Raw genomic sequence first — 8,079 nt, 5'->3', positions numbered from 1 at the left:
AGAGTGTTTGAAAGAAGTAATAAGGAAAAACATCAGATAATATTTAATTTTTTAATAATATTATTCTATATTATCTATATATGTGTACACTTATATATGTAGTTTAATAAGAAATAATAAAAAACAGGTTTGAGAGAGAAAGGGAGGGAGGGAGAGAGAAAGAGAGATAGTGAGAGAGAAAATGTAAGAAATACGTTTGTAGAAAAAATGTATATTATTATAGTATTTGCGTTCATTGTATAATTTTGCTATTTGAATTGTAGTTTTGGTAAGAATTACTTTAGCTTAATTGTTGCTAAATGTTTTTCTGAAACTAATTTTAAATTAGTGGTAAAATTGTTACAGTTATAAAATTGTACATATATTTTTCATGCCTCTTTTTCCAATTTTATATTTAAGATTTTTGAATTAATATTCATTAAAATAAATATGCTATTTTATTATCATTTGTACGTTGATATTTTCTATAAAGTTAAAAGTTACAAATATTGTGTTATATGTAGATCAGTATTAAAATAGATTAAAGAATTAAAATTTACATATTCAGACAATATAAGACGTTTCTATACGCGATTGACTTCTACATTCCTTACTATCACTTGAGTTCTTTTACTGTTATCATTATTCAAGTAATCCTTTACGCGATAATGCTAATAGTAAAATTATATTACTACTGTGAAGACTGCATTATCGTTTTTTTTTAAGTTGAACTTTCTATAACACATGAGAGATTATATAATCGTTAATGCAATCTTATTTCTATTAATTCACACATGAAGTAAGAAAGCCAAACAGCATCAGAAAAGAGCACACAATTCGTAACATTTCAATGTCAAAAATATACTGCTTTAAAGAATAGATTTATATATGTTGTGTATTTTGAGTTTTTTTATCTTTATGTGTATAATGTTTTTAAAGAAGAAAGATTCGGTAATAAAGTAATGTATGTTTTCGCTATCTTTCTTTTTTAACCATTCCTACTGTATATAATTATTTATTTATATAATTATTATTGCAATTATTACTATTTTCAAAAAGTAAAAAGCTAAATAACGCGCGCGTAGCGCGTGCCTGTTTTGTTCTAGTATAACAAATTTCCCATTATATTTTTAATTATAATTTTAGTATCTGAAATATTTTAGTTGAAAGTGAACTGGACAGCTGAATTTTAGATAAACTTAATAGCACCACAATATTTGCGCAGTAAATTTTGCGTCACATGGCATGATTTTTAAATATACTAGATCATTGCCACATCGCTTGATCGAAAGATAGTGATCTTGTGAGAGACAGTAAAGAAATTAGTATTTAGAAAGTCAAGCAAGTATTTTTTAATAATTTAGTTCCTGTTAGTGAATGCTGATTATTCTTTTTTGAGCTTAAGGGGCTACATACACCCAGAGACGTAAAAAATAGGCCTTTTTCTCGATTTTTTTTTTCGAAACGTAATGTATGTAATTAATCCTAGTTTTCTTTATTTTAAAATACATTCTTAGAACATGTCTCAGAATAAATTTGAACTGAAAATATTTAAAAATGGCGGAGATATTGTCCTCGTCGCAAGACCTTGTTGAAAAAAGGTGCTTTGCGGTGCCAATTGCAGTTCGTACAGAACTTATCTGAAACAGACCAGCCTAGAATTTTCTTAAACTGAATGATATTATCTAGTCTTTATCGTAGCCGATTTTTAAAATATCGATTTTTGGCAAAATGGCAGCCGTTTAAAGAAAAAAAGCGATTTTTTAGGATAAAAATCGGTCGTTTTTTTAACTAAAAAAAAAGTAAGGGCTTTAAAAAAAACCGCTACGATAAAGACTGCCTTTTTTTGTGTAGATTAAGCCCTCCAAATTTCAAGTAAATCGGTCCAGCCGTTTTCGAGATATTTTTGGCACGCGTTTTGAAAACATGGTTTCGAGAAAAACGCGTTTAAAGTTTGACATTCGGTTAAAACGTAGATAATTTTTTTTCCAACTTACATAGAGTCATCCACTCCAAGGCCATACAGTGAACCCTCCCCAGATGTAACGGCATGAAAGGCTTCGATTCTAGCTTGCCGGCGTAATATTCTCGCGTAAGCTATCTGCTGCAAAGGATCAGAAGGCGCTCATCGCGCCCCAGCATTGTCAAACGCGCTTGGACCTTTCTCGCTATATCTCCGACAATTTTTAAGGAATCACTTTGAAACTTGCAAGGGACATTCTTAAGACCTTATACTTTACGAATATGCAAAAAACGAAAAATCCATTTTTTCAAAATTTCTGGGTGTATGTAGCCCCTTAAGTTTTTGCTCAACGTTTTTTTAATCTAAATTATGATATTATCTGAATTAAAATTATGTGTCGTATTTATTTTAGATTTCATAATTACCAAGAGTTGTTTCTATTGATATTATTTTTGTTTTCTAATTCCAGTTTTAAGATGTGCTCCACACATGACGCATCAGTTATTGCAATTCTGTAACTATTTATTCGATTAAAAATAGATAACTTGTCTTTCTATCTAAATCTTAATAAATTTACTCAGTTTATTTATGCTCATATAAGCTACGTAAAATTGCAGGATTTTTCTTAAATAAATTTTTTAACTGGTCGGAAAAAATCATTATATATGGAATGGCAAGAAAAATTCCCTTAGATCAATTTCTTTTTATAATTAATTTTTAACAATTTGTTTATAATAATTTATTAGAAAATTGATTTTAAAAAGTAGAGGAAAGGCACGAAATTTGGAATAGTTTCCTAAATTGGAACCCCCTTATTTCTCGAAAACTAAACATCACACCGTATGAATACCGATAAAAACATGATCCGCTTGGTTAATTAAAGAAATGAAAATCCATATTTCATATATTCATGTCCTTTTCTATATAAAATCTGCTAAAAAAAATTTCGTCAAAAACGAGAGTTTTATTTGCACAATTTTCTCTTGCAAATTGCAAAGTTTAAACAATAGTGAGTGTATTATCAATAACATTACCATCATTTCACATGTTTGTAGTTTCCTAAAACTGTTTCTTTTTATTTTTCTTTTTTATATTTATTTTGTAGTGCAGTTGTAAAAATAAAGTTGTCATGTGTGCGTAAATTGGAACACTCCGTGAGATCACGTCTAGTAATAATATAATAGCATTTTCGACCGGTCTTGGGTTAATCGCTCCAGAAGCAATTAATGACGTCATAAAGCCAATCACAGCCCTTCTTCTGAAGAATGGAATAATTGTAATTGGCCAGTTCTAAAAGAATAAGAATCTGAGATGGATTAACTCAACTCAATTTTGCCCGGTCGAAAACGTCATAACTGTTACTATGCTTTGACCGTAGTATAGCTAGGCTGTAATCGTAACTTTAATATATAACCTATATGTATAACAACTTAAATGTTTCGAGGCGAGATTTCACGAGAGACAATAGAAGAGTAGAAAAAAGCGTGCCTGTTAAAAAATATGCTTCCTAAGGGAATAACATAGAGTTTATAGAATTACGTAATTTAGGTAAAATGTATAAATAAATAAAACATTAATACTTCGATCGTACGAGTTCCAAATTAGGCGTCGATTTTGTCAGATTTTTTTTACATGTATGACAAAAACAATAATTATTTAAAAAATACGAAACAATATTATAAACATTACTATGTTATCTGATAGAAGATACTTTCTAATTTAAATTAGTATTTTCAAAAATATTTTTCCAACTATTATTTAAGAAATATAGTGGTGTTCCAAGTTCGGTGCCTTTACTCTATTCTTTATGTCAAAGTTTTTTATGCTCCATAGTCTTATTTTCAATAGTTATTCTTTTGTCGACTTTAATAGTTAATCCATGGGCTTTAATAAGTTAATAAATTCACGTTGATTACTAATTTGATTGCAACATTCGTGAAAAATGTGCAGGAATGTAACATACAGAATTATTTGTAATGACTATGATGCATGGGATAGATCAAGATGCCTAAAAACAAGAATTAAAAAAACACAAAAATAACCAATAGAAGCATAATGCAACTTTCGGTAATTTACAGAACATAAAATGAGCATGACATAAAATTTTAATTCAGACAATATCATAATTTCAGATAAAAAAGAATGTTTAACATAAGATTGATTTGCTTAACTTTATATATAAATTTTGTTCGGTTTTTGTATACAAACTTGTTTATAAAATCTTTCCTTTACCGAATATTATTTATTCTTACAAGATCATCGTCTTTCGGTCAAATAACATCTCATTATAAATACAAATGTAAGTTTTAATCGTTCAAATTGTCACTAAACTATTCGAGAAATGCTTTATATAACTAATTTTTACAGCAATAACACGAATCTTAACTTTATACAATGACTAATTTTTGATTTTTTTACTCAATTGTAATCTTATCGAAATTTTTTGATTGACACATTATTTCTATGCGTTTCTATGATCTTTCTACATGTTCAACAGAAATTTATTTATGTTTGAAAGATTTGCGGTTTGACACAATTTAGTGCAAATTTGTATTATACTGAAGAGGATCTGAAATAGTTCGAAACGTTATGTATTGTGTTATGAATTATTATTGCTTTAGGTAAATTAGAATAAATTGAAGCACAAGTTACCACCCGGAATAAACTTTTATTTGCATTGCGTTATTGCTTTCTAGAAAAATTATATAATTTTATTTAAAACAAGGACCTATAATCTTCATATATGGATAGGATTGCCATCCGTCCTCTTTTCCCCGGACACTGTCCTTTTTTTAAGAACATTTAGGGTCGTCCAGAGATTTTTGAAAGTGTTGAAAATTTGTCCGGAAAAATTATGTGCGTCCGGGATTTTAAATATTTTAATTATTTATTTCCTTTACCGTGCTTTTTCCAATGGCACGACCACTTATTGAGAGGCTGAGCAACAATTAAATATAGTAAAATTAAAATATTTAATAAACTTACAACTAGGGTTGCCATATTAAAATTTTTTAAACTAGAATTTACAGGCCAAAAACCTCGGACATTTCTGTTGCAACCCCAGACATATACGAGAATACGTCAATTACACATAATATATATTATAAAAGCCGTTCAATAAGTGGTCGTGCCATTGAAAAAAGCACGGTAAAGGAAAATAATTAAAGTATTTAAAACCTAAACGCACATAATTTTCCCAGACAAATTTTCAACACTTTCAAAATATGTGCTTCTTATTACAGCTGATGGAGAGCAATTGGTTTACATAGTGGTAAACTTTGCAAATAATACAAAAATAATATAAATACTTCCACAATGGAAATATTATAATATCGATAACTATAATAACAATCAATTAAGTCGCACAATGCAATTTACAAAAATTGTTTCGAGTAAATGATAACAGTAGTTATATTATTTATTTGAACTAATTATATTTTCGAATTTATAGAGTCCGATAGCACTCAACCTATTGCAAAATGAGCTTTTTTGAGCATAGAAATCTATATGAACGAGAGCAATTTATTAATAAGACAAATTGTGCATTACGAAAACAAACCACTTACCAAGAAGTATTTTAAAAGCGGTAGCGGCATCACCTCTCATATGTGTCCTAAACTTGACAATTTGTCATCGACCTTAATCAAGTTTAACCATCATTCCAGCATCCCCTTAAAATAACAAAAATATAAAATATGGAAATATTTAAAAAATATTTAAAAATTTGAAAAAAATGGAAAAATTGAAAGAACAAAATTTTACAAACTTATTCTTAATTTAATAAACTTGAAATTCTGGTTAAGATATTAGTTGACAATGACGCCACGTGCCGATTTAATTCCACGAATATAATAAATTTACTCACCAGCCGATGAATCGATGACGTTTTTCTTGTTGCGTTCGCACACACACTCGCTACATGCACTCAACACGATCAGAAACACTAAGGACGCAAGAATCACGACCACTTTGCACGCCATTTAGTGTCGTCGACTCGGTTCGACATCCCTGGCGATGCCTTCCGCGGGGAAACTCGTTCTGGACTGACGAGAGGATGGCGAGGAACGCGACGAGAGGATGGCGAGGAACGCGACGAGAGGATGGCGAGGCACGCAACGAGAGGATGGCGAGGAACGCGACGAGATCTCGCCTCGCGGCACTAAAAAAACGAGACAATTAATGACGGCAACGCGACACTTCGTTGCGTACACCGGACACCGGCATCTCCGGCGATGCCTTTCGCGGGGAAACTCGCTCTCGATCGACGAGAGGACGGCAAAATGATCGCAAACTCGCAAGAAACCCTTGATACGGAAGGGACAACTGTGTGTCGAGCGGAGACGAGACACGACGCGAACGCGGGCGACTGTCAACTACTAAGGGCCGATTTCACCAACTCCGGTTACCTTAACCGGCTGGTTATTCCATTGGAATTGACCAATCGCATTTGTTAATTTTGCTTAATGACAAATACGATTGGTCAATTCCAATGGAATAACCGGCCGGTTAAGGTAACCGGAGTTGGTGAAATCGGTCCTAAGCCTAAAGTACGACCGTTGTGCACTAATTACGTCACAATATGGCCGTCACCTTGTACACGACGCGACGCGACGAAAATTTCGACACGATTTTTACGCTAATTTCCCCACAGACGGGACGCGACCACTTTGCCCGCCGATTAATGTTGTCGACTTGGTTCGACATCCCCGGCGATGTCTTCCACGGGGAAACTCACTCTCGATCGACGAAAGGACGGTGAGAAACGCGACGAGATCTCATTTCGCGGCACTAAAAAGACGACTTTTACGGAGTCGAAAAACGCACAATCGCGAAGCGTAAACGACGTGACCTTCCCCTTGCGTGTTCGCCACGGTACTGAGTCGCCTGGCGAATCGTGGGAGGGGGGCCAGGGGGGCAAGTAGCTGATTGGCCTTGAGAATCGGAAGAGAAAATTCGTGGAAAAGAAAAAACTCTAGCGCTTCGGCTCGCGCCCGGCGTGTGCCAAATGTCACATGAAAACATGAGCTCTGCTTCCGAGAAGAGATTAGCCACACACGGCGAGGTTCGATGTTTTCATCTAAAAATTTTTTGCAATATATCAAAATTATATACACCGTGCAATTTACTAATAATTTGAAACTATTATTGGTTCATCTGTATTAAAAAGGAGTTAACTCTTGGTTTAAATATGAAATCGGTCTAAAATAATAAAAAATACAACATACACAGATTTAATTTAAATAATTTTAATAAAAGAAAATTAAAAAGCACAATTGGCGAAAGATACAAATTATAATGCACGGAATTAAATTTGTTTTCATAAAAATTTGCTCATTAAATACTAGAATGCTAATTTTTAGAAAAGAATTTGCGAAACTTTTTAAAATAAAGGGTAAAATTAAATTTTAAAAAATATATAAATCTGCGGGATAGCTACTTGACATAAAGGACATATATATAGTTACCATAGCTTATCTCTTCATATTATTTAATTTTACACATTAATGTGCAATGTGGAATTCACGAATGTTTTATCAAAAATGAGACAGAGGAGAAATATTTATTTGTTTATTTATTTATTTATTATTGTATACGTCCATATTTGAACAACTGGCTGAATCTAATAATTCTTTTCGTATATTAATTTATAAAACATTTAATCCTGAAGGAATAAAAGAGAAAGAGATGAAAAATAAATTCGATATTTTTACTGTAAAATATTAATTATTTCCTTCACTGCCAAATTCTGCAAATAAATCAGATTTATACACATATATCTGGATTTCTTATCGATTTAAATTATGATTCAAATTATTCACTCTTAAATTGATTATAAATTCCATGAGAAAAATTAACTACAAATTTGAAATTAAAAATTAAACCAGTATTTTGTTGTAAGTCTATTAAGTATTTTTATTTTATTATATTTAATTGTTACTTAGCCTTTCAATAAGTGGTCGTGCTATTGGAAAAAGCACGGTAAAGGAAATAAATAATTAAAATTAACAGTGAATAACGAAGTAAAATAATCATTTCATCGTATCACAGGTACTGTAGTAGCTTGTTATCAATTTTTATTTTTATTTTTATTCCATTTTATTTATTTATTTATCCATTTCATACTTCTACAGTCATTT

The 8,079-nt window shown here is 31.4% G+C and overlaps 1 long non-coding RNA gene across 1 annotated transcript; it reads right to left on the bottom strand.

Annotated features, from left to right (window-relative positions):
• Nucleotides 1-3,145: 3,145 nt before the first annotated feature.
• On the bottom strand, nt 3,146-7,162 carry LOC114254142. The gene is made up of 2 exons (XR_003625513.2): nt 5,808-7,162; nt 3,146-5,613 (listed from the first exon to the last, which is right to left on the bottom strand). It is a non-coding gene; the product is annotated as an uncharacterized LOC114254142 (long non-coding RNA).
• Nucleotides 7,163-8,079: the final 917 nt, after the last annotated feature.

This window comes from Monomorium pharaonis, chromosome 5, assembly GCF_013373865.1.
Source record: "Monomorium pharaonis isolate MP-MQ-018 chromosome 5, ASM1337386v2, whole genome shotgun sequence".
Classification (NCBI taxonomy): Eukaryota; Metazoa; Arthropoda; class Insecta; order Hymenoptera; family Formicidae; genus Monomorium; species Monomorium pharaonis.
Note: the sequence above shows the minus strand (reverse complement) of the source record. Positions and strands in the feature narration are given on the sequence as shown.